This window comes from Adiantum capillus-veneris, chromosome 25, assembly GCF_014529385.1.
Source record: "Adiantum capillus-veneris isolate H3 chromosome 25, ASM1452938v2, whole genome shotgun sequence".
Lineage (NCBI taxonomy): Eukaryota > Viridiplantae > Streptophyta > Polypodiopsida > Polypodiales > Pteridaceae > Adiantum > Adiantum capillus-veneris.
This window is the reverse complement of record NC_140955.1, coordinates 116,746,210-116,774,175: the sequence shown is the minus strand read 5'-3', so window position 1 is coordinate 116,774,175 and position 27,966 is coordinate 116,746,210. Positions and strand designations below refer to the sequence as shown.

The 27,966-nt window shown below is 43.2% G+C and overlaps 1 pseudogene; it reads right to left on the bottom strand.

Annotated features, from left to right (window-relative positions):
* LOC147425525 (uncharacterized) overlaps positions 1-27,966 on the bottom strand; it is an 85,810-nt pseudogene that overhangs the window by 52,307 nt on the left and 5,537 nt on the right.

Sequence of the window (27,966 nt, the reverse complement as noted above, 5' to 3'; positions counted from 1 at the left end):
AACAGTAGTCGCCCACTCTGTCTGGCATACAACGTAGGTGCATCCAGGCAGAGGCGGAAGGAGATGGAGGTAGAGGCGCGATACCCTTGGACTACAAGCTGTCGACATGGATTTCTAGAGAGAGAGCGGAGGAAAAAAATATCCGTAGGGAATCCCATACTAGTGGGTTTTAAATTGGTTAGAGCTGTGTGCTGCCTGAAGACTAATAATCCTTTCATGGTCCTGCTCTTTTCTTTGGTTTACAACATACCCATGAAGGCTCTGTCATAGCCGAGGAAGGATATGAAGCTTTTATGTGATGTATGTGAAAGCGCAGTGACCTGCACAGTTTGTTGTGCCGATGAGGCAGAGTTGTGTTCGACATGCGACTCGCAGGTGCATGCTACTAACAAGCCGGCCATCGAACATCATAGAGTTCCCCTCATTCTTGACACCTCAGAACCAGCTATTTGCGACATTTTCCAGGTTTCTTTTGTGTATGTTCATGCATCTAGATTCATTACTGTTCTGACCATGTGATTCAGAGTGGTTTGTAGCCTCTGCTCATCTGCTTAGCTCTCAGGATAAAACTGTCCTTTTTCTTCACGTTGAGGACCAAGCTCTTCGCTATAGAAATTGTGATTTATCGGTGCATTCTTCCAATGCCCTCACAACCAAGCATAGAAGACTCCTCTTGGTAGCCATTACAGTTGGAATGATCCCTATGGGCACCCTGCCCCCAGCCCAAGAGACAAGCTAAGCACTCAGCATATACCAGCTACGTATACTAGCTCCCTCAAGGAGAACAACTTTGCCTTGGAGAATTTTGCTGCCCACTATTTTGTTTTGGCTGTAGACAGTCATAGGAAAGATAATGGTGGCATGGGTAGAAAAGGACTTGTGAACAAGCTCCCACCCTCACCTCAAACAGTGAGAAGTAAGATGTTATCTCTTGAGTTCTATACGCTCATCCCTTCTACGGGAATTAGAGGCCAACAGCAAGACAGTAGTAGCAGACAACAATAATGACAACAATAGTCACAATGATAGTGTGATGATGGATGTGGATGCCTCTTCGATTGAGGATTGTAGCATCTCTGATTATCTTAACTCTGATGCCTTTGGATGGAGGCTTGACGAGCTACTCTCTGATCCGGTTGGTGCTAGATTATGTGATAGCAATCAAATTGTCACCTCCAAAGGTAGCACTGCATTGCTGCTTGAATTCCGTTAAAGTCATTGAGTCGATAGCAAGCTGCCAGTAAATGTATTTCATAAGTCACAAAAGGAGAAACAACTTTGTTTTAGGATGTTCCTAACAAAGGAATCAACATTTATTTATCTGTCATGATTTGTGTCTCTGAGTCGATAACAAGGCCAGTAAATGTATTTCACATGTCACAAAAGGAACAACAACTTTGTTTTAGGATGTTCCTAACGAAGGAATCAACATTTATTTATCTGTCATGATTTGTGTCTCCATAGTTGTGCAAGCACTATCTTCTAAAATACTGTAGATTTGTGATGTATTTTGTTGATTTGGTTATTGAGCTTTGCTCGTGTTTGCCTTTTGTTGATTTGATTATTGAGCATTACTCGTGTTTGCCTTTTGGTTCTCCTCTAGGAAAGCAACATACTAGGCTTTGGCCTTCATGAAGAGAACTCTTGCTTTGCAGAGCTAGATTTCCTAGAGGAGCATGAGCTCAGCCCTTCTTAGGAGGAGAGTGTGGCATTGGGTCCACAAATGCCTTCCCCTCCGACACATTCTAGCCTTGGTGCATCTCGAGGGCTTGGGAAGCTGACATGTTCAGCTATGCTGATGAGCCTTGGGCATTTGAATACCTGTTTATTTGTCAAGATCATAACATCAATGATTTCTCTGTTTCCGGATGTCTTCAAGCGAATGTGATTACCTGCTTCCACCTATTTGGTTGTAGGTGGAAGGTGCACACTCGTCTTTTGGATACACAGAGTTCTGTATAGGTGGTTTGAGAGCATGAGTAACGTTTGTGTGTGCCATGTTTGTGTGGGAGATAGCTCTCTCTCTCTCTCTCTCTCTCTCTCTCTCTCTCTCTCTCTCTCAAAGTAGCTTTATGACGCCGAAGATTAAACATGAGTAACGTTTGTGCCTACCATGTTTGTGTGGGGGATAAAAATTATTGGGTAGATAGAGATTATTGTGTGTTTAGAACTTGAAGCTTCTTTTCCCCTCTCTAGATTATGCATCTATGGTGGGGGTGTGTGGTCATGAGGTCAATTAGGATCTAGAGCCCAAATCGGCACAAGAAGACTCGAGAGTGTTTTAGAGAAAAATTTTGTGGAGAGAGCATCGTTCTAATGAGCAATGAAAGAGAAAGGGAAGAGGAGAAAATTTGTTGCTTCATAGCAGCTAGATTCTCAAGGTTTTGGGTCTCTAGACCCGCCTATCTGCATACACTTCTCACTCGCACAATGTAGAAGATTGTACATACACATGCATGCAAGAGGTTGCTAGATGTATGGAGGGTTTGAATCTCTTTGGGTTTCCTGTTCATTGGTAGATTGGGCCATCATGATGGCTAGGAAAGTATGCAAAGCACAGAGATAAGGTAGCAAGGAGAGAGAAGAGGATAAAGTTGCGAAAGAGGCCACAAGTCTACCGATAGTAGTGTTACCATAAGGGAAGGGAAGGTCCAAATTCCAAAACTCCAACTCTTTGGTTCGATCACATGATTCACACCCCATCAAATATGATGGGTGTGGATGCCATCTAAAGTCAAGCCTTCTTGGTGCATAGAGACCCCATATCAATTCAAATTTTCATCGATGTGCCCATGCTTGGAAATGAGCATACTATTTTGCATGATTGAAATTCTCAGGACTTATGGCCATAGCCAGAGTAGTTTCAATCCTATTTGCAGGCCTTGTGATTTTATCACTTGTTGGTAACGAAAAAGGAGGTTAATTTTTAAAAGAATGCACAATTTTTTGATTGGCTAGAAGAGATACAAGATACTCATTATGAGGACAACCAATATATTCACATATGCATTGAATCATGAAAAGCCTACCCAAACTTCACGACTTCAATGCGCGCGTGCGCATGCACACACACACACACACACACACACACACACACACACACACACACACACACACACACACAGAGGTCACATTAACACTCTCCGAGAAGCCGGTAGAGAGAGAGAAAGTGAGGAGCAAGGAGGTCACATTATCACGCTCCATGGAAGCTCACAAGCTTGTGCAAGACGGAGAGAGAGGGAGTAGCAGCTTCATAGTCTCTCTGATGAGTGTTCGACATCACAAGGTGCTCTTGCTTGAAAGCCATCCGCATCCATTCTTGAGTGCTGTTGTGGCTACGGTAATGCCACCTCTTTCTACGTTCTCCATAGTGGCTAATTTATACGCGGTGAGGTATGGGTTGAAAGAGAGAGGAAGGGCTGGCTCCTGTGGGTGTTTGTGAGTGTGTGGAGAGAGAGGGGAGAGAGAGAGCTTTTCATATGTGTGTTTGGCATTGCTTGCTTTTCTACTGATTTGAGCGTCATTAGAACCGTTGGCTGTTCAATTATTATCCACTTTTGTTGCTTGATTTCTCATTAGAGTCCAAGCAACGTGTTTTCACTATTCTCTACATGGTGAGTATCTACAAAGGTATGAGGATTTGCAGATCTCTTGTCGTGCTCGCTTGAGCGCATCAAATGCACTGCAATTTGAGCCCTCACACAAGCTGGTCACTTCCTTCCAGCATAGCAGGAAATCCACACCTTAAGCCTTTGATTATGGATCCTTTGCAAGCAAATCAAGGTCATCAGGCATCTGTAATTAACAAATTAACAGTTGACTTTGGTTGTTGAGAGCATATCATTGCAAGGACCTACTAATCAATACTATTAGTTTTGGCAGATAATTGTACAGTAATATAAAGCTAATTTTGGGAACAAGCAAAATGGCTAAACTTGCCTTGCAACAATTGAGGAGATCTCACTCAAGCTTGCCTGTGAGCTTTTGTTGCAGAGATGTTTCGAGTGGAAAACAATGTTGGAGCAGACAACCACACTCGAAATAGCCAACAACATATGTGCACACACATTCACACAAAGAGAGAGGGTTGTCCATGGTTGCACAAGGGTTTCATTTGAGATCATTGGCATAGGAAGAACTAAGGAGGCAACGTGCAACCGTAGCTGGTGCATGACAATATGGCTACTCGTAAAAGATGCAGTGCAAGAAGCTAGGTGAGAGTATGAACTCCTGTAGGCTGTTGAACAAGGGACTTCGGATAGATTTAGGTGGGTGTGTCAATCATAGTCTCCATAGGGGTGAGGCCACGGCTATCAACCTGTCACAACGATGGGGAAGGGCAACTGTAGTACCAGGACGATGTAATATTGGTGAGGGTTCTTAAGCTCAACAGGGAAAGCTCACATATGCAGGGTGAGTAAACTCTACCGCTCTGCTATTCACCTCTTTCTAGTCTACGAGCCCACTGATCTTAGTACTGTAGTAAGGCAATATCAATGCACATTATTCTTTTGAAATAAATATTAGAAAAGGCATCTTGTTTTCTGAAGCTTACACCTGTGTTATAGCGCTGTCAGGATTCCTCCACATTTTTTGCTCTCAAGAGATGTATTATGCAGCTGCAGCCCATTGCTACTGCTCGGTTGTGGCAGCCCAAGTCAGCATGTATGCATAATGCCACTGGCCATTGCTCTACTGCCTTGCGTTGTAGCAGCCTAGGTGTCTTTAATTGCATCACCACTGACCCTCTTCTGCATAGCCATGAGAGAGAGCAAACTTCGAAGAGAAGACGACAGATTTTAATGCGTTGCACAAATACCTGATCGCTCCATTTCAAGACAGTGTTCAGTGCGCGTGTCTATTGAAGCAATGGGAAATATTGGTAGTGGTTTCAGGGGAAGAGAGAGAGAGAGAGAGAGAGAGAGAGAGAGAGAGAGAGAGAGAGAGAGAGAGAGAGAGAGAGAGAGCAGAAGAGAGTAAATTGTGTCTATAATAGAAGTGAGGATAGCTATGAATGAGAGCTAATAAGGTAGTGCATGACGCCCCGCAGAGAGAGAGAGAGAGAGAGAGAGAGAGAGAGAGAGAGAGAGAGAGAGAGAGAGAGAGAGAGAGCCCAGGAGGAAAGAGGGTTGCTGGCTGGGAAGGCAGGGTTAAAAAAGGACAAAGAATGGGGATTTTACAAGCTGGCTATAGTAGGTTAGCAAATTGCTTCAATCGTGTGAATGGTGACTACTGTCGGGTTGCTCTTACCTTCGCTCTCAGTCCTCTCCCTCATCTGCACACGTGCTTAGTGCCGCATGGATGGTGCCTCTCTCTCAAATCACGGGTTCTTGCAACTGGACGAGCTGAGAAACGCTTGCAATCGACTGATCTGATACACTCCTTAATAAGAAAGCAATGGACGTTGGTTGTTCGGTCGGTCACATACCAAGGAAGGCTGCGTAAAAATAGCAGCCTCCCCGCTCTTCACATCGGTCGATTCTTTCTATGTGGCACTGCAAGGAAAAAAGAACGAGAAAATTAAGCTCCAAGCCTCCAAGTAGGTCAGTCTCTTTAAAGAGAATCTTGCAGAAGCTCTCAGAGAAGTGTCGAGAAAAACTAGAAAAGGTAAGGGAGCGTGAAGTGCTAGAGCAGGGCAGGTGGCAGGTGAGAAATGGTGCGCCAATTTTTTTTGGTGTGGAGGGTAGTGAAGACTTATGAGTTTAGAAATCAATGGCCAACAATACCATCACCAATCGGTACTAGATGCACGGAGAAAGAGCTCCCTTCAACAGTCTTTGGTGATGATAGTACATTGGTAACAATGAGCTCTCTAGGCATTAGGGATGATTAGGTCCGTGAGGCCATTGGACGACCTGGGCTCAAGCTTGAAATTGAGGGCAACTTTTGCAAGGTCAAACGACTTTTCCTTGGGGGTTTTACTCAATACAAGATCCAACAACTTTTCTATAATACTTTACTAGTTCTGTTTAAGTCTTGTCCGTTTTAATGTAAGTTAATTACTCACTACTTGTTGTTGCCCTTAGTGTTTGTGGCAGGCCTCGTGATTTTATCACTTTTTTCCTCTTGTTTGCATCAGAATCATGTAATTATTTTCTCTCTCTAATATAAATCTTCTCACTCCCTTTATGGCAAAAAAAAAAACGCGTCGGCCAGCCATAGGTTCCTAAAGTCAAGAGCAACCACAAAGTGAAGACTCAAAGTATGAACGAGGGGGGCAAATAAGACGTGCTTTACTTCTTTTTCCTACATAATTTTGAAAAATCAGCAAAAAAAAAAAACGAAGTTTTTTCTGGCCCTTCAAGTAAAGGTTAATATAAAGTTTGGAAAAAAAGGAATATTCCACAACTGCACTTTTTCTATCCACTTCAATCCCATAAAGTGACTTATATGTCAAATAAGTCAGAAGCATCATCCAGATATCAATTTATGCCAAAAGTGGTGCATCTTTTAATCACCAAGTTTTCCAATAATATGAACCAGTAAAAACACGAGATAAAACTAGATCCTTCACTTCTCAAAACACCAACAGATGCCAAAAAAACAGATCTCCAAATACTGAAAGCATAAATTTATCCATTTTTGCAAAAAAAAAAAGTCAAAAAAGGATGCCTCTAAAACCAAAAATTTACTTCCTCAATAATTTTAATATTGGAATAGGACTAGTACGGGCACCAAACAGTCAAAATCTCCGTCTAGGTAGTCCAGTGAAAACAACTTTCATCAACCACACTCACTCGCTCTCGTCACTCTCCGACCACCATGATGTCGAATCCGCATTCTTTGCTAGGAAAAGCCGCATGCTCCGCCTAGGATGTGACCGTGGTGGAGAGGAGGGAGCGGATCCTCGACCTGGCAAGAACAATATTATCCGTATTAACTTATAGAAATCCATCCCAAGGTGCCTGCAAAGGGACATAATAAGCCAAGCAGGAAAAGCATAATGTGTGTGTGTGTGTGTGTGTGTGTGTGTGTGTGAGTGAGAGAGAGAGAGAGAGAGAGAGAGAGAGAGAGAGAGAAGAGAGGAGAGTTTTAACGTCGTAGGAAACTATCCCAAGAGACGTTAAAGATCTAGCCAATTGGGAGAGTTGAACTCAAGACCTGTTATTCAAGAGGGAAATGGCATAACCAATCTACACACTTGAGTGATAGAAAGGTTATACCATTTTCTCTTTTATTAGCGCGCGTACACACACGCACACACAAACCAGAGAGAGAGAGAGAGAGAGAGAGAGAGAGAGAGAGAGAGAGAGACCAATGCTGCAATACACTTTTGTCAACATACTCCTTCCATGAGGAGTAACCAGCGGCGGTGATGTCATCATCTGGTGCGCTTTGTTGTGGAATCATTGTACAACACATGATGTTATGAACTCCTCATAATGTTTTTGGGCCCCCCTTATCTTGGGGCGGCGGTTTCTCCTTAGGGAAGTCCTCTGTTGGTTATGTAGGCTTTGGAGATGAATTGCTTCATTATTTTAAGACAAATTTGTGTTGGTTATGTAGGCTTTGGAGATGAATTGCTTCATTATTTTAAGACATGATTGCCTTAAAAAAAAAAAAAAAAAGATAACTTGTGACAAATTACGTGATTCTAGAGATGCAAAAAAAGATTGTAGCTTTCCATAAGAAGGCTCATCGTCTATCAATACAATATGCTAAGACTAGAATTTGTGTTGGTTATGTAGGCTTTGGAGATGAATTGCTTCATTATTTTAAGACATGATGCCCTTTTTTTTATAGATAATTGTGATGCTAAGAACTAAAAAACGGATGTTAATTGTCACAAAAGAATAAAGATTAGAAAATCTTGAACAATCCAATCAAAATAGATACTAGGGTACTTTCGGGAATTTTGAAATTTAAGGGGTATTTTGGGAATTAGCACAAAAAGTGCTTGAGGAGCTTCCTGTCCGAGATGTCAAGGGGGGAGAGAGAGAGAGAGAGAGAGAGAGAGAGAGAGAGAGAGAGAGCTGTGGGCTGTTTTTTGTTGCAATCAACCCTCGCAAGGGTGCATTGATCGTAAGATATGTCCAATAGCAGGGTCAGGCAGCTTTGAGCTATTTTGAGCAGATGCAAAGTGAGGACACCTCTCCAAATAATGATATTGATAGTCTTGCATTGTAAGAGGGTTCATTGGCCCTTCGAAGATTCCTACCTAGGATGTCGTCTCTTGGAATGCACTGAATGCGGGAAATGTCCAGCTTGATGTGGCCAATAAGCCAATATTTGCGGACGCCCATGAAGTTGCTAGTCACGGCCCACACCTACTGCGTGTCAATGCCCTTGATATTCCACTCGAATGCCTTGCCACATGTACTAGCGTTGCCACTACCCTCCTCTATAGCCCGTAGGCGTACGTATATTCTCTATTGTGGTAGCCGCCGGCTAAATGACCACCAAAGAACCCCTAAAGAGATTTTCCTCTTTCCCCTCTTCAACATCCTTGGCTACTCACTGTTGGAATTAGGATTGCAGAGAGACACACACAGCTTGGAGAAGACGAAGGAAACTCAAGGAACACAACTGAGAGTGTATTACTTAGTGTGCAATGGAAAGATAGATAGCCCTAGAGTGATGGGCGTATAAACAATGCTCGGGGGGAAAAACCTCCTAAAGAGGGAAAAAATGTCCAACGGTCCTAGTGTGTTCACACACATCACTACCACATGTATATGGTAACAAATCCCCCCTGGAGTGATGCGGTGAACGAGAGCTGGCACATGAGTAAAGGGAAGTGCCATGCCCTAAGGAAATGATCAGTCCACAAAGGGGAGTAAGCCCAAAGCTTTCTGGAAAGCTTCAAGCTTCTCACGAGACAATGCCTTTGTGAAAATATCTGCAAGGTTGTCCTGTGTTGGCACACAAGCCAAGCTGATCTCTCCTGCTGAGAGTCTCTCCCTGACATAGTGGTAATGCATCTCAATGTGCTTTGTGCGAGCATGAAAAACTGGGTTCCTCGCAATTGGCAATGCGCTCTGACTATCAGTGTAGATAGTGTTGGCAGTGTCCTGTCCAACACCCAAATCAGCCATAAGGCGTCTGAGCCATACACACTCAACCGTAGCTGTGAACACTGCCCTGTACACAGCCTCACAACTCGAAGTGGCCACAATAGGTTTCTTCTTGCTCAACCATGATATACATGAACTGCCAAGCATGAAACAAAAACCACTTGTGGACACTCACGTGTCAAAACAACCAGCCCAATCTGAGTCCGAAAAAGCATGTAAGTCTGGCGGCAATGATTCCCCCTTGGGATAAAACAAGCCAAGATGTAAAGTGCCACTAACGTAGCGGAAAATCCTCTTGACAGCTTGCCAATGCTTAGACCCTGGGCTATGCATGAATGTGCTGACCTGTGAGACTGGAAACTAAATATCTGGCCTCGTGTTGCATACATAAATGAGGCAGCCAATAGCAGTTTGGTAAAGAGTGACATCAGCAGGATCGCCAGCATCATGTAGACTCAGCTTCAAACCTATTTCCATGGGAGTGGCAATAGGTTTTCAATCCTCAAGTCCAAACTTACATAGCAATGTCTCTATGTAACTTTTCTGACACAAGGCAATACAACCATCACACTGCTTAAACTGTATACCCAAGTAATGATGCAACAGCCCCAAATCTTTCATCTTGAAAGTAGCATTCAAATCAGCCTTGAATTCAACAATATGTCTCTCATTTGGTCCAATGATCAACAAATCATCGACATAAAGAACCACAATGAGAAGTACATCACCCTCACGCTTTACATACAATGTGCTTTCTGTTGGACTGTTACGAAAACCTCGTTTCACCAAATGAGTGTCAGCTTTCTCATACCAAGCATGAAGAGATTGCTTCAACCCATACAAAGCCTTCTTACAGCTGCACACTTTGTCCTCTTGTCCTTTTATGGCAAAACCGCGAGGCTGCGTTACATAATCTTGCTCAAATATGTCACCATTCAAGAAAGCAGGAACAATGTCTGATTGATGTACATCTCGACCAAAATGAGCTGCTAATGCACATAGAAAACAAATAGTAGTCATACGACAAGTGGGAGCAAAAGTCTCTTCATAATCTATGGATTTTTGCTGTGCATAACCCTTTGCAACAAGTCGAGCTTTATGGTGATCGATTTCACCATCCGGCTTGCATTTCAACTTGTAAACCCACTTCGTACCAATGGCCTTTTTGCCAGGAGGCAAATCACATAAAGTCCATGTGTCATTTTCTATAAGTGCATCATATTCTGATTGCATGGCAACCATCCAATTTTTTGAATTCTGTGCTTCATTAAAGGACAGAGGCTCCTTAACATCATGTAAACTAGACACATCCAAAGCACAACAATCTGATGCATAAGATGCATGGCGAGAGCCTGAACGAGTACGACTAGACAAAGGTGCATCCAATTTACTATCACGCAAAGTGTGCACCAGCCATTTTGACATACCTCTAGTCTACTCATTTTTAGCCCTTTCCTCATCAAGTACAACATGTACATCTGCATCAGTAATAGGCTGATCTAAAACATTTTTAGAAACCCCCATAGGCTGTACATTTGCCTCATTGGAACTTACATTCGTATTTCCACCACTTAAAAGAGGCAACAAAGTGTCATAAATGTCCTGTGAGCTTACATTATTGTCTCTAGTACAAGACAGCAAGGGCTGAATAGAATCTTCCACAAACACTACATCCCGTGAAACCATAATACGTTTTTTTTTGTGGATGATACAACCTGTAACCTTTGCTTTCAGCACTATAACCAACAAAAATACATTTGACAGCCTTATCATCCAATTTTCTGCGCTACAATTGTGGCACCAAAGCATATGCCAAACATCCAAAAACATGCATGTGCTCAATAGAAGGCTTTCTATCATGCCATGCTTCATATGCAGTAATAGACTGCAAAGCTTTCGTAGGACACATGTTAAGTACATAAGTGGCACACATGATGGCCTCAAGCCAAAAAGAAAGCGGTAAAGCTTGACTTTTGACCATACATCGTGCCACTTCCGTCAGTGACCTGTTTTTCCTCTCAGCAACACCATTTTGCTGAGGCGTATAAGGCACTATACATTGGTGTTTTATCCCACGACTAGCAAGAAATGCATTAAATTCATGAGACATATACTCCCCCCCTCGATCGGAACGGAGGGTGCCCATAGTACATTTCGAGACATTTTCAGCCATAGCCAGAAATTCTTTGAAGCACATAAAAACTTAGGACTTCGCTTTAAGCGGAAATACCCATGCATGCGTGGAGTAATCATCAATGAAAGTCACGAAGTAAAGGTAATTGCCCAAGGACGGAGTTTGCATGGGCCCACAAACATCACTATGCACAAGCTGCAACCTGCATGTGGCCCAAACTGAACCATCCTTTGGAAACTTAGAACGCTGCATCTTACCCAAAATAGAGCCTTCACAAACATGTTTGCCAGGTGCTTCAAGAGGCAGCAAAGAAGCAACCATATCAGATTTCTACAACACAGCAAACTGGCAAAATTCAGATGACCAAAACGTGCATGCCAAAGTTTTGCATCTAAAATAGCCCTTGAATCTGCAACAGCATTTGCAAAATTTTGTCCACACTTGTCATACAAAGTGAGCTTATAGAGCCCACGGCACAAAAAGCCTGATGCAACAATTTCATCACCAAAACTGAGATCATGAACTGTACATCTGTCATCCACAAATTTGACTACAAGTCCAAGTCTAGCAAGTGCGGATACACACAAGAGATTCTTCTTGATCCCAAGTACATAAAGTGCATCAACAAGTGTGAAGGAACTACCATTTGCAGCAGTAAGCACAATCTTTCCAACTCCTTGAACTGGATAAGAGGCATTGTTGGCACAAGTGACTGAATTCCCATGAGGGACAGATTCGAGAGAGGTAAACAATTCATGATGTGAGGTAATGTGCTTTGTAGAACCACTGTCGAAATACCACACATGTGAATCTGCAGCAACTGACAAGCATGCATCATGGACATTAGGATTGTAAGTGCACTCTGCGCTAAAAGCCCATTCTGCATCAACATCAGCATCACAGTCTCCTTTCACAGAAGAATCAACAATGGTTGCATTTGTAGTGGAACGAGCATTTGCAGTGGAACCACCCTCTTTCTTCTTAGCCTCTTTGGCCTTCAACTTAGGACACGACTTGATCAAGTGATCATTAGCTTTACAATAATGGCAACACATCTTCTTTTTTCACTTATCACCAGAATTTCCAGACGAATTGCTGCCAGCAGAAGCATTAGGAACAGAAATTTTTCCACTCACGCAGAACCATAAGAAGTGGCTTCATTATTGTTACCACCCCTTCTTTGAGAAGCAATAAAAGCCTGTTCAACTTCACGCTACCTAGTCGTGTTTTTTCTAGAAAGTGACTCTTGCATCAGCAATGTGCATAATGCATCAAACTTGACAACTTCAGGATTTCCTTGGGTCATCAGTCTCCAAGTACTAGCAAAAGTATGGTAGGAATCTGGTAAGGCATCAAGAACAGTCTGCACAAGGGAACTGTCTGAAATGAGTTCACCTGCAAAAATAAGCTGCTCATTGATATCCTTGACACTAGCAAGGAAAGTGTCCATATCATCTTCCTCATGCATAATCTTCGACTCCAGCTCTTTACGCAGCAAAGAAATTTTAGCCTCATTGCAGCTTGCATAAAGACTTGCTAGAATATCCCAAGCCTGTTTTGCAGATTTTGCTGAACGGATGTGAGAACAATGGTGCGCTTCACAGACAACGCAATCAATGCATGAGCCTACGCATCCTTAACATCCCAACGATCTTGTTCTGCCGTAGGCAAAACAACTCTAACAGCTGCAATCCTTGCAGCAAGACCTGCAACATCCTTAACATTGCCTACATCCTCAGAACCAGGACGTACATCAATGCTCTACACAATGTTCTAGACGCCTTTTGATACAAGAACATGTTGCATCATATAAGCCCACATAGGGTAGCTATCCCCATCCAATCTATCCTCAATAGCAAACATCTTGACCACATTTATGTTGTTGTTGTCAGCCATGGTAAATGCTGCACCTGATGTGAAAACTGCCCAAAAAGAGGAGAAATGGAGCGTGAACAACACGTGCTATATAGCACAAACCGTAGAAGACTATAAGGCACATGTTATGTGAAAAACGGCACTGACAGAAATTCTGCACAAAATGAGGATATAGCCTGTGCAGTACTGCCTGTAAAGGAAACGGAGGCCAAAATGAGCCCAAATCAAAAGTATTTGTCGACCTACAAATGCTCACCAAAGCTCCCTGAAATCGAAGAAAGTGAGAAGGCGTGTATTGGAGAAGCTCGCGACTAAGCCCGGGAGGACGCAACCTGCTTTGATACCAATTGTTGGAATTCGGGTTGCAGAGAGACACACACAGCTTGGAGAAGACGAAGGAAACTCAAGGCACACAACTTGGAGTGTATTACTTAGTGTGCAATGGAAAGATAGATATCCCTAGAGTGAGGGGTGTATATGCAATGCTCGGGGGAAAAAACCTGCTAAAGAGGGAAAAAATTCCCCGGCGGTCCTAGTGTGTTCACACACATCACTACCACATGTATATGGTAACACTCACAATCGTCAACAGTCAAGGAGAGCTGAGTTCTAAGCTAGATACAAGGAGAAGATGGTAGAGAGAGCATTCTCTGGGGAGAAGGATGAAGTGGGGTTATAGGTGAAGCTTCGATGGAGGAGGGTGTTGGGTCCAGCTTGAGGATCGCAAGGGTTGGGGATGGGAAAGAGCGTGAAGGTGCTGACATAGTCATCCATAAGAGGAACATGGGAGGTTGTTATTAAGGATGGTGTAGGAGTAGCGATGATGGAGCTGGTCTATTTCTAGAAGCTTCTCAGCTATGAAGGGGTAGGGTGTTGCTGTCGAGGTCATGGTGGCCTTTTCCACACAACCTAATTTTTGGAGTTGGTCATCCACTGGATGGGATTTGAACCACTGATTGCAGCCAGTATTTGTGGATTCCTATGAAGTCCCCCATCACGCCCATGAAGATTCCTACCTAGGATGTCTTCTCTTGGAATGCACTGATTGCGGGAAATGTCCAGCTTGAAGTGGCCAATAAGCCAATATTTGCGGACGCCCATGAAGTTGCCAGTCACGGCCCACACCTACTGCGTGTCAATGCCCTTGATATTCCACTTGAATGCCTTGCCACATGTATTAGCGTTGCCACTACCCTCCTCTATAGCCCGTAGGCGTACGTGCCGGCTAAATGACCACTAAAGAACCCTAAAGAGATTTTCCTCTTTCCCCTCTTCAACATCCTTGGCTACTCACAATCGTCAACAGTCAAGGAGAGCTGAGTTCTAAGCTAGATACAAGGAGAAGATGGTAAAGAGAGCATTCTCTGGGGAGATGGATGAAGTGGGGTTATAGGTGAAGCTTCAATGGAGGAGGGTGTTGGGTCCAGCTTGAGGATCGCAAGGGTTGGGGATGGGAAAGAGCGTGAAGGTGCTGACAAAGTTGTCCATAAGAGAAGCATGGGAGGGTGGTATTAAGGATGGTGTAGGAGTAGCGATGATGGAGCTGGTCCATTTCTAGAAGCTTCTCGGCTATGAAGGGGTAGGGTGTTGCTGTGGAGGTCATGGTGGCCATCCACTAGATGGGAGCTTTCAACCACTGATTGCAGCCAGTATTTGTGGATGCCCACGAAGTCCCCCATCACGGACCACACCTTCCACTCGAATGCCTTGCCACATGTATTAGTGTTGCCACTATCCTCCTTTATTGCATGCAGACATACGTATATTCTCTGTTATGGTAGCCGCCGAGACTGAATGCCCCTTCAGCAACCTAAAGAGGTTTTCCTCCTACTTCTCTTCAAAACATCAGACAGAACTCCATCTCGATGTTGGGTGCTACTTTCGCACAGACGACCATGGGTACATGTATGAGTGCTACGTCACAGATGTTGTAGAACTATAGAGAGAAAGAGAGAAGAAGAAGACGGGTTTTAAAGTTGCAGGCTCAATCCCAGGAGACCTCAAGGATCAACAAGAGTTGAACTCACAGATGCGAAGAAGCTTTGGGTTGTTTTCAGCTGATGCGAAGCGAGGGTGTCGCTTCAGATGCAATCACATACGCTTGCATCTTGAGGGCAAGGGTCATGGTCACAAAGCTCTAGGTTGTTTTTAACAAATGCAAAGAGAGGGCATATCTCCAAATGCATGAACCTTGAAGGTATGTGGCATCACACAAGATGCTGATATGGGCAAAAAAAATCATGATAATATTGTAAAATTGGGGTCGTCGAAAGAAAACGTCATGCTTGGCACTACCTTGGTCGACATGGATCCCAAACGTGGTGCACTTCATAAAGCACAAAAAGTGCACGAGGAGATTCCTACCTAGGATGTCGTCTCTTGGAATGCACTGATTGCGGGAAATGCACAGCTTGAAGTGGCCAATATAACATTTCATTTCATCTCCCTCCTCTCCACGTGAGATTGAGACTGTGAATTATCGTCATCAATGCCCAAGGATGTTCGGCATGCAGTGGTGACCACAGAACCTCATGCACCCGCACCCGCCCCTCACAGCTCTCAGCATGGCACAGTGTTGACCACCGACTCTCACGCAAGCTCGCCATTGCAGCCTTCCTTCATCCTCCCGACTACTGCAGCAGTGCACGCCATCCTCCTCCCGACTACTGTAGTCGTCATTTTTGTGGGCTCATCGCCATCTGAGCCGGCTACTACTACAGCAGCGCATGCGGGCTCGACGTCCTCCTCTCGGCTACTGCAGCAGCGTCATCGTCATCTCTGCGGGCTCTCATAGACCTTGGCCCTTTGAAGACGTTTAATATAATAGTTCATTTTGTTTCATTTCATCTCCCTCCTCTCCACATGAGATTGAGTCTGTGAGTCAATGTTCAGGAAAAATGTGTTTCAGCTTAATATCGTGTTGTTTTCAATTTCCAAAATGCCACTTGAGCGCAAGGGGAAAAGGAGAAATTCCGCCCCGAAATAGAGAAATTTTAGAAAATTAGGCTATCATTTGAGTTTTAAACTGGATCAGAGCCCTATGTGAGTAGGGCTAAGCACTGCACAACAAGCCAAATAAATTAAAGTGTACGTCACTCGCAGATTGGAATAGTTACCATCGGACACTAGGTGACACTCTTAGGACAATAGGATACTCTTAACAGTTGACTACCAATAGCAGGGTCAGGAAGCTTTGAGCTATTTTGAGTAGATGCAAAGTGAGGACACCTCTCCAAATAAAATGATGTGGGCAAAAGATGATATTGGTAGTCTTGCATTGTAAGAGGGGTCATGAAGTAGCCATGGCTGTGAGATTACATATCTCCAAAGATAAAGAGATTGGCAGGTTTTGAGTGGAAGCTTGATTGTCTATCAATTCGTGTGTGTGAGAGAGAGAGATGAAATGAAATGTTATATTAAACGTCTTTGGAAGGCCAAAATTGATACAATCTACAATGTTTGGATGCATCGTCATCTACTAAAATCATCATCATCAATGCCCGAGGATGTTCGGCATGCGGCGGTGACCACCAAACCTCATGCCCCCGCACCTGTCCCTCACATCTCTCAGCATGGCGTAGAGTTGACCACCGACTCTCACGCAGGCTTGCCATTGCAGCCTTCCTTCCTCCTCCTGCGGCTACTGTAGTAGCGCACGCAGGCTGTCATCGCTGCTCATCGCCATCGTCACTTATAGACCTTGGCCCTTCGAAGACGTTTAATATAACATTTCATTTCATTTCATCTCCCTCCTCCCCACATGAGATTGAGATTGTGAGTTATCATCATCAATACCCGAGGATGTTCGGCATGCATCGGTGTCCACAGAACCTCATGCCCCCGCACCCGCCCCTCACAGCTCTCACCATGGCGCAGTGTTGACCACCGACTCTCACGCAGGCACACCATTGCATCCTTCCTTCATCCTCCCGGCTACTGCAACATCGCATTCCATCCTCCTCCCAGCTACTATAGCAGCGCACGCGGGCTGTCATCGCTCCTCATCGCAATCATCATTTCTGTGGGCTCATCGCCATCTCAGCCAGCTACTACAGCAGCGCACGTGGGCTCGACATCCTCCTCCCGGCGACTGCAGCAGTGTCATCGTCATCTCTGCGGGCTCTCATAGACCTTGGCCCTTTGAAGACGTTTAATGTCACATTTCATTTTGTTTCATTTCATCTCCCTCCTCTCCACGTGAGATTGAGTCTATGAGTCAATGTTTAGGAAAAATGTGTTTCAGTTTAATATCGTGTTGTTTTCAATTTCCAAAATTCCGCTTGAGCGCAAGGGGAAAAGGAGAAATTCCGCCCCGAAATAGAGAAAACTTTAGAAAATTAGGCTATCATTTGAGTTTTAAACTGGACCAGAACCCTATGTGAGTAGGGCTAAGCACTGCACAACAAGCCAAATAAATGAAAGTGTACCTCACTCGCAGATTGGAAAAGCTACCACCGGACACTAGGTGAAACTTTTAACAGTTGAGGGTTTGAGATAAGCGCTGACAACATCTTGAGGGCACTTTGTACCACCGGACACTAGGTGACACTCTTAGAACAATATGACACTCTTAACAGTTGAGGGTTTGAGAGATGGCACTGGATATCACCGTGAAAGACGTCTTGGTGGTGTGAGCTACACTTTTTGAAACGCTAAAAGTTTAGGTTGGAATCCCCTCCATTTGGTGCTTGGTTTTCCAAAGTCTACCAACAATTACAAAAAATAGGTCTTCAAAAGTAATGTTTGGTCTCATAGACCTTGGCCCTTTGAAGACTTTTAGTATAACATTTCATTTTGTTTCATTTCATACCCCTCCTCTCCACGTGAGATTGAGATTGTGAGTCAGTGTTCGGGACAAGGAGAAATTCCGCCCTTGAATTCTAGCATTGCCTTGGTCAACATGTATGCCAAATGCCATGCACTTCATAAAGCACAAAAGGGGCTTTCAATGAGCTTAATCTATGGGATGTCGTCTCTTGGAGTGCACTCATTGTGGGATATGCCTACACATGAGAAGGAGAGAGAGAGAGAGAGAGAGAGAGAGAGAGAGAGAGAGAGAGAGAGGGATGGGGCAGCCGCTCTCTTGGCCCTAACCAAGTTAGGCATATCCCACAATCAGTGCATTCCAAGAGACGACATCCTACACACAGGCTTTGGCTATTGCTCTCTCTATGGCCACCTAGCGCCATAGAGAGGGAGGTATAGAGAGGTGGATAGGGGGAAAATAGAGAGGGAAATAGATAGAGAGAAAAACATGTATAACCCGGTGCTAAATATATATCTTATTCTTTCTTACAGTAATGGAGCACATGCTTACCTCTAGAGGAGAGTCTTCGGAGGTGACATTTTCTACCCCAGAGAGAGACCCAAGCAACAATTTACGAAATGCCAAGCGTGTTGCCCGAGGTGGGGATGGACCTGCAAAGAAGCAAATTGTAGATGGACTAGGTATCATCTACACAGTATGCTCCAAAATTCAAGCCTCATGTGAGAGAGCGGAGGCATCACAGGTTTCCCATAGAGAGAGCATTCACTGGTTGAGCCATTCACAATATGAGCAAGGGGTTTATCTTCATCGTCTAGAGGAGTGGATGCAGCTACAGATCAATGGTATTTTGCAGCAGCAGAGCTCAGTTCAAGGACAACTTTCTCGCATAGAAAGCAACCAGGCAAAAATCATGAGGCTCTTGGAGAGGTCCCTTTGTCACAAGGATAGCATGGATTTCAAAATCATTGTGCCTGAATTACGAAGTACGAGCAACAAATTGACCGCTGTAGCAGTACAACATACTACAGGTGTCTCCGAAGTTAGATATATCTCAAACAAGATCCATGCATTGGTAACGACCCATTGGCCCAAGAAGGGGATTAATGCCGTTGGAGATGTTCCATCCAATTCAAAGCAGGGCAACCCTTGAAAGAAGTGAATTATGTAATCGATAGTAATACTCACTTATTTCGCATTTATAGGCTTAGCGGATCTATATTTTGGTGGCTTTTGGGATATTGACTACATTTTGGGGGAGGCTTATGTATGTAGTGGATACCAATTTACTCACGACTCTTGGTTGTCTTCTTTGGATACTACATTCTCAGAGGATCTCCAAAATACATACTCACTTCTTTCCCATTTATAGGCTTAGTGGATCTATATTTTGGTGGCTTTGGGGATATTGACTACATTTTGCTAGAGGCTTATGTATGTAGTGGATACCAATTTTCTCACGACTCTTGGTTGTCTTCTTTGGATACTACATGCTCAGAGGATTTCCATAATTGTAGTATTTTTGTTGCCACTGTGTCTTTTGGGTCACACTCCCGTTCCCCGCCCCCGGTTGCCCTCTCTCTCTCTCTCTCTCTCTCTCTCTCTCTCTCTCTCTCTCTCTCTCTCTCTCTCTCTCTCTCTCTCTCTCTCTCTCTCTCTCTCTCTCTCTCTCTCTCTCTCTCTCAAGTTATGTTGCAGTGAAACTCTCTCTCTCCCTCTCTCTCTCTCTCAAGTTATGTTGCAGTGAATCTCTCTCTCTCCCTCTCTCTCTCTCTCAAGTTATGTAGCAGTGAATCTCTCTCTCCCTCTCTCCCTCTCTCTCTCTCTCTCTCACACACACACACACACACACACACACACACACACACACACACACACACACACACACACACATACACAAAGTATTCTAGGTGTGTGCAATGTCTGACTTCTTTCTAGGTATGACAAATGTGAAGCACTTCATAAAGCACAAAAAGTGGGTGAGAGCTTCCTATATAGGATGCCGTCTCTTTGAATGCATTGATTGCCAGATATGCCCAATTGGGGTAGGGTCAAGAAGCTCTGGGATATTTTTGGAAGATGTAAAGCGAGAGTGTCTCTCCCAATGTAATCACATGCACACCATTGCCAATGTGGTATTTGCTTTTGATTGCGTAAACGGAATGTACACAACAATCCAAGCCTCAATGCAACTCTACCAACTCAAATGGGGACCTGTCCACCATCGTAACTCTTCATAATGAAGCACTTCGGGGCTCATTTGGATGCACCTTTGAATCCGTCTTGAGAAAAGGTTTCCAATGGTCAATAATGGGTTAACTCGGCACATCTGCATCAACTGCGAGAATCCGGTTGACGTGCAGACTGGCGCGTTGTAACCGCAGTGGAAAATTGCCGGTTGAACCTCAGGCCTTAACCGGCAATCATCAATGGGCTAATCTGATGGACTCGCTCCCCCAAATATATCCTTAGTAGTAGTTAGATGAGATATAGAGAGACAGATATAGAAGTATATAGACATTTACCATATGGGTTGGCAAGCCTCTTCTCACCGACTCCCTCAAAGAAAGATAGACATATTTGGGAAATCCTTTCTTCTCCATACTCTCTTCTTAATTCTCTAGATACTAACCTGTATATATCTGTGAGTACTTATAAGAGTTCTTTTTTGGACAGATGGCTATTGTTCCAAAGGTGTTGTATTCTGGACTGCAAGACATAGTAGGATATGTCAAGCCTCTTGAGCTACGCGACGTGCAGCAGCGCAAGATAGAGTTCGACGTTCTCTGGGTGAGATTGATGTGCCTCGCTTGGAAGATTGCCAGCATTTGATAAACGTGAATCGATGCAATGAATTTTCTCAGGGAAGGATTGCATTGGATGTAGATAACGAGTCGATTTTCTCGCAAAGTTATGTAGGGATTGAAGTGGAAGACAATTTGGAAGCCAATAATGGAGATGTTCTTGACAAGCCTGTAATTGTCTCCAGAGAGGGAGATTACTCCAAAGTTGAGACACTTTTTCTTGCTTCTGTTTTCCAAGCTAAAGCACCACAAAAGGAACATGCAAAATCCAAGTTGCCTATGTTGTGAAGAATACACTTTTCATTAGAAATGTAATACTAGAAGTAGAAAATTCTTGAAACATATCAGAGCATACAATAGTGTGTTGGCATCTTCTTCTTTGGGAGCTCATATAGATGAATCTCTCTGCCAAAGAAAAGGAATCTATACCTTCAAGGTGAATGGATCTATTTATCATAAAATTGGTCAATTGATGCCAGAAGAGCGATTAGGTCAAATCCCTCGCTTTGCTCAGTTGTATTTTTTTGACACTGAGAATGAGTTGGAAAAAGATGAGTCATGTTTCTAAACTCAAACCAGATGTTTTGGAAAGCTTGCAATCGATGATGCATCGAGTAAATCCGTATGTTCAAGATTCTAGGGGGTTTGCTACAATGGTCCAAACTTCCAATATTCGGGAGATTAGGATGGTCATTACTGAGAAGTGTACAAATGGATGGAAATATGTTGCTCCAACGAGTGTGGAAGTTGCTGCAATCATGCCTGGTCAAATTGAAGAGAGCAACATTGGCCATCGTGATATTGTGTTGAATCTTTTGGGTGGTGGTCTAAAAAGAATCTCAACTTGCCATAGGTCATACATGCCTCTATTATATGTGTTGCTATTTCCAAATGGTGAAGAAGGTTGGAATCCTTACATACCCCAAGTGAACAGAGCAAAAGTAAGCAGAGAGCGAGTAAATGGAACTACAAAGTATATTTCTACAAGTATAGATTGCAAATTAGAGATGACACGACACAATGTCTTTTACGTGGTGGTAGGCTACTGCAACAATATATTGTTGATGCATATAGTTGTATGGAGGAGTTGAGGCTTTTGTGGGTCCGTAATCATCAAAGTGAACTTCGCAGTGAGGTGTATCAAGGCTTGATAGATATGGTTCGAGAAAGAGATGGAACAAGGGATGATAGAGAACTGTTATTGGGTGCTAATGTTGGAAGAAGGGTTGTATTGCCTTCTTCATATGTTGGTGGCCATTGCTATATGCACCAGCTGTACCAAGATGCCATGGCAGTTGTACGCAAGAGAGGAAAATCTGATCTCTTCATTACATTCACATGCAATCCTGGATGAAAGGAGATACAAGATGCATTACTGCCTGGATAGACATCCAATGATCGTCCTGATCTTACTGCCCGTGTTTTGTACCATAAGTTCAAGGATTTGATGGGCTTGCTGATTAAGAGAGCTATTTTTGGTAAGGTCATTGGACACATTTCTATGATTGAGTTCCAAAAGAGAGGCCTTCCTCATGCTCACATTCTATTGATACTTGCATCTGAGCATAAGCCAACAGAGACATTGCATTATGATAAGATTGTGTGTGCAGAGCTTCCTGATAAAGTAATGTTTCCACAGTTGTATGATGTTATCAGTCGGTGTAATGTGCATGGCCCGTGTTGAAACTTGAATAAGAATGCTCCATGTATGAAAGATGGAAAGTGAAGGTTTAAATATCCTCGAAGCTTTAGTGCATCGACTACTATGGCTAGGGATGGATACCCAACGTACATGAGGAGGGATGATGGAAATTACACTGTTTGTAATAAAGTGCAAATGAGTAATAAATGGATTGTTCCATACAATTCATCTTTGTCAATAAGGTACAATGCACATATCAATGTGGTGGTTTGCTCCACTATATCCGCTGTGAAATATCTCTACAAGTATATGTATAAGGGACATGATAGGGCCACTGTTGTTCTACAAGATAGTGAAGGGATTCTAAATGAAGTTACAAACTATCTTAATGCTCGATATGTATCAGCATCTGAGGCTATCTGGCGTATACTTGGGTTTCACATGCATCAAGAGAAACCTGACATACAACGGCTCCAAGTTCACTTGCCTCATCAAAATCAAGTCATCTTTAGCGACAGAGCGACTGTACAGAGTGTGGTGGAGGGAGAGGTCAGCAAAAAGACAACACTCACTGTGTGGTTTGTTGCAAATCAACAATATCCAGAGGCCAATGATTTGTTGTACATAGACTTCCCAACAAAGTGGGTTTGGAAGCCAGCAAGTAGAACATGGACTCGAAGACAGATTGGAAGAATGTACCACTTTGTTCCCAATGCTGGAGATTTGTACTATTTGCGTATGTTACTCAACATGTTCAAAGGATGTAAGTCTTTTGAGGATATTAGAACCTTCAATGGAAGAGTATATGACACATTTAAAGAAACATGTAATGCACCAGGATTACTACAAGTTGATGATGAATGGTTTCTTTGTTTGGAAGAAGCTTCTTTTCAACAAACATGGCAACAATTGCGCCTACTGTTTGTAGTCATTTTGGTTTTTTGTGAACCAATACATCCTGGTGCATTGTGGAATCGCTTCTGTAAGGAGCTTTCTGAGGACCAGGTATATCATATGAGGGTTCGCACAAATGATGCGAATATCTGTGAACACATGGCACAAAACCAAGCTTTGTCAAACTTAGAGACAATGCTTCAACACTATGGAAAGAGGCTCGCGGATTATTCTGGAATGCCCCAGGTGGATCACACCTTGCAAATTATGAGTGAGCATGGAGTGCTTGCTGAAGAGTTCATGTATAACAGAGAGGAACAAAGAGTATTGTCTGCTCGAATGGAATCATCTTTCAATGTTGGGAAAAGGGAAGCTTACAATCGGGTTTTACAAGCAGCTGGCATGAGCAGAGGGACTGTTTTTTTCTTGGATGGGCCAGGTAGAACGGGAAAGACTTATCTTTACAATGCATTGCTCTCTTGGATATGCGGAGAGTCCAAAGTTGCTTTGGCATGTGCATCATCCAGGATTGCAGCACAGCTTCTTGACAACGAAAGGACTGCACACTGTAGATTCAAGACCCCTATTGATATAACTTTTGAGTCCACATGTAACATTAAAGTAAATAGCCAGCTTGTTGAGCTGTTGCGAATGAGTTCACTGATCATATGGGATGAAGCCCCCATGGCTCATAGACACGCTTTTGAGGCTCTTGATAAGACACTAAGAGATTTCATGAAAAATGACATGTTGTTTGGTGGAAAGGTTCTCCTCCTTGGTGGTGATTTCAGACAGATATTACCTGTTGTGTGTAAAGGGGGAAGAGAAGACATTGTTAATGCATCTTTGTGCCACTCATACATTTGGCAACGTACAGAAATCATGCATCTAATACAGAATATGCGAGTGGTCAATTGTTTAAGTAATGTTATTGAAAGAGAGTTTGTGCAATGGACACTTGATATTGGTAATGGCAATGTTTGTGATGGGGACATACTTGATAATGTGGCCCTTCCGGCCTGCATGATGCTACCACAAAATAATTTGCAAGCATTGGTTTCTTGCATATATAGAGACCTTGAAACACAGACTTGCCATGCAACCTTTTTCAAGGATAGAGCAATTTTGGCTCCACGGAACAAGGAGGTGGATACTATAAACAATTTGGGCTTGCAGCAATTTCCTGGTACTTATAAGGAATATGTTAGTGCAGACTTAGTGTGTGAATCAAATTGTGATAGCATTTTATTCACAAGTGAGTTTGTAAATAGTTTAGATCTTTGGGGAGGTTTTCCACCGCATGTTTTACATTTGAAACAAAATGCTCCAGTTATGTTGCTTCACAATTTGGATCCAAGAAGTGGTCTTTGTAATGGTACATGCTTGATTTGTAAGCAATTCCACAACAAAGTGATTGAAGCAGAAATCATTACAGGGTCACATGCAGGAAATGCAGTGTTCATTCCAAGGATTGATTTTCTCATGGGATCTAAAGAAGGTCTCCCTTTTGATTTGAGACGCCGCCAATTTCCCCTACATTGTGCTTTTGGGATGAAAATCAACAAGGTGCAAGGCCAAACATTGGGAGTTCTTGGATTGTATCTCGCAACACCTGTTTTCACCCATGGTCAATTGTATGTGGCAATGTCTCGCATGAGATCCTCTTCTGCCATCAAGGTTGTGGCTGGTGATAGTCACTTAACAAGCATTAGTAGACATGTAGATCAAAGAACATACACTTCTAACATTGTCTACAAAGAGGTGTTGCAATTGCCCTACCCCTTGCCACCCCCTTGCAATGGTGTTTAACGTGGCTGGATATGTTTCATCCAATAAAAAATCACGGTAACTCTCGCAACTATTTCTTTGTCATTTATAAGCTTAGTATCTTCTTATGAAACATGGTGTAGCCTCAAGCAAGGTATATTTGCTGAAACAATTGATTGAGGTATATTTAGTGTTGAGAGATTTATGATTCATGTGCTTTTTGATGAATTTCTAATCCTTTATGTATATGTATATGTATGAATGAAGATGGATCCTAACGCCTCTGTGACTTACACACTAGGGAGACGACCTCGACACGTCCGAGGTAAAATATTGTATATGTGTGTTTGTGATATTTCGATACTGTAAAGAATTTAAATCTCACAGTCAATGATTATGTATTAGATCCACCATTATGGAGGGGTCCAATCACAGCCATGCAGGTGATTCATCTACTCGAGGACTTGGATGTAGCAAGGTAACAATGTTGATGTTGATATAGTAAAGTAATAGCTTTTGTGTATCAAAATATCTATCTACACTAATAGATTTTTGTTTGGCTATAGATCACAATATTACCCAGAATTCTTAATGGTGGGTATATATCATGCTTCATATGATCCGAGCTTGCTGTGCTACATTCAAGTTGCTATTCAGAGAGGATTCAGAGCACGTGTCACCATTGCATAGTTAGGCATAACCATCCAATTAATGCTTGTTTGCTCAGAATCTTAGTCTCGGTGCTTGGTTCCTACGTGTTTTTGTCTTAGGATCTCTTCCTCCAGTGATTGGTAGATGTGTTTTACATCGTGGGCCATGGGTGGTTCGATAATGTAGCAGGGAATGTCGTAGGCTACGCTTTTGAGTGTATAAATCTTAAGTTTCTACGCATGTTATATTTTTTCACATGGGAAATATCACCTACTCTATATATGTTAGTGCAAAGTTAGTTTGAAAATATGTTGTGATGACTTTTGTTTAGGTTGCTGCATAAAGGTTTTCATGTTGTCCATATTATGAATTTCAAACACATACAATACCGCTCTCTCTCTCTCTCATGCTTGATAAGCACGCGCGCGCGCGCGCGCGAGAGAGAGAGAGAGAGAGAGAGAGAGAGAGAGAGAGAGAGAGAGAGAGAGAGAGAGAGAGAGAGAGAGAGAGAGAGAGAGAGAAATTTTCCAAGAGCAAAGAGCTTGAGGGTAATAGAGGCCATTCTTAACAAGCAAGGGTAAGTTGGGAGAATCAGAGCCCACAAGAATTTAGAGCAGCGCCACAGTCATGCCAGTGCCATTGGGAGAATTTTAATTTGACCTTAAACTGATAAGATGGCCTTTAAAGATAAGGTTGACACCACTATTCCCCTCTTATTATCCACTATTCCCTTGGTATCGGATCCTTGTTGGAATTAGGGTTGCAGAGAAACACACACAGCTTGGAGAAGACGAAGGAAGCTCAAGGCACACAATAGAGAGTGTATTACTTAGTGTGCAATGGAAAGATAGATAGCCCTACAGTGATGGGCATATATACAATGCACGGGGGAAAAAACCTCCTAAAGAGGGAAAAAATGCCCCGAAGGTCCTAGTGTGTTCACACACGTCACTACCACAAGTATATGGTAACAAATCCCCCCCTGGAGTGATGCGGTGAACGAGAGCTGGCACATGACTAAAGGGAAGTGCCATGCCCTGAGGACATGATCAGTCCACAAAGGAGAGTAAGCCCAAAGCTTTGTGGAAAGCTTCAAGCTTCTCACGAGACAATGCCTTTGTGAAAAGATCTGCAAGGTTGTCCTGTGTTGGCACATAAGCCAAGCTGATCTCTCCTGCTAAGAGCCTCTCCCTGACATAGTGGTAATGCACCTCAATGTGCTTTGTGCGAGCATGAAAAACTGGGTTCCTCGCAATTGCCAATGCGCTCTGATTGTCAGTGTAGATAGTGTTGGCAGTGTCCTGTCCAACACCCAAATAAGCCATAAGGCGTCTGAGCCATACACACTCAACCGTAGCTGTGAACACTGCCCTGTACTCAGCCTCACAACTCAAAGTGGCCACAGTAGGTTTCTTCTTGCTCAACCATGATATACATGAACTGCCAAGCATGAAACAAAAACCACTTGTGGACACTCATGTGTCAAAACAACCAGCCCAATCTGAGTCCGAAAAAGCATGTAAGTCTGGCGGCAATGATTCCCCCTTGGGATAAAACAAGCCAAGATGTAAAGTGCCACTAAGGTAGCGGAAAATCCTCTTGACAACTTGCCAATGCTTAGACCCTGGGCTATGCATGAATGTGCGGACCTGTGAGACTGCAAACTAAATATCTGGCCTCGTGTTGCATACATAAATGAGGCAGCCAACAACAGTTTGGTAAAGAGTGACATCAGCAGGATCGCCAGCATCATGTAGACTCAACTTCAAACCTGTTTCCATGGGAGTGGCAATAGGTTTGCAATCCTCAAGTCCAAACTTACATAGCAATGTCTCTATGTAACTTTTCTGACACAAGGCAATACAACCATCACACTGCTTAAACTGTATACCCAAGTAATGATGCAACAGCCCCAAATCTTTCATCTTGAAAGTAGCATTCAAATCAGCCTTGAATTCAACAATATGTCTCTCATTTGGTCCAGTGATCAGCAAATCATCGACATAAAGAACCACAATGAGAAGTACATCACCCTCACGCTTTACATACAATGTGCTTTCTATTGGACTGTTACGAAAACCTCGTTTCACCAAATGAGTGTCAGCTTTCTCATACCAAGCACGAAGAGATTGCTTCAACCCATACAAAGCCTTCTTACAGCTGCACACTTTGTCCTCTTGTCCTTTTATGACAAAACCGCGAGGCTGCGTTACATAATCTTCCTCAAATATGTCACCATTCAAGAAAGCAGGAACAATGTTTGATTGATGTACATCCCAACCAAAATGAGTTGCTAATGCACATAGAAAACAAACAGTAGTCATACGACAAGTGGGAGCAAAAGTCTCTTCATAATCTATGGATTTTTGCTGTGCATAACCCTTTGCAACAAGTCGAGCCTTATGGTGATCGATTTCACC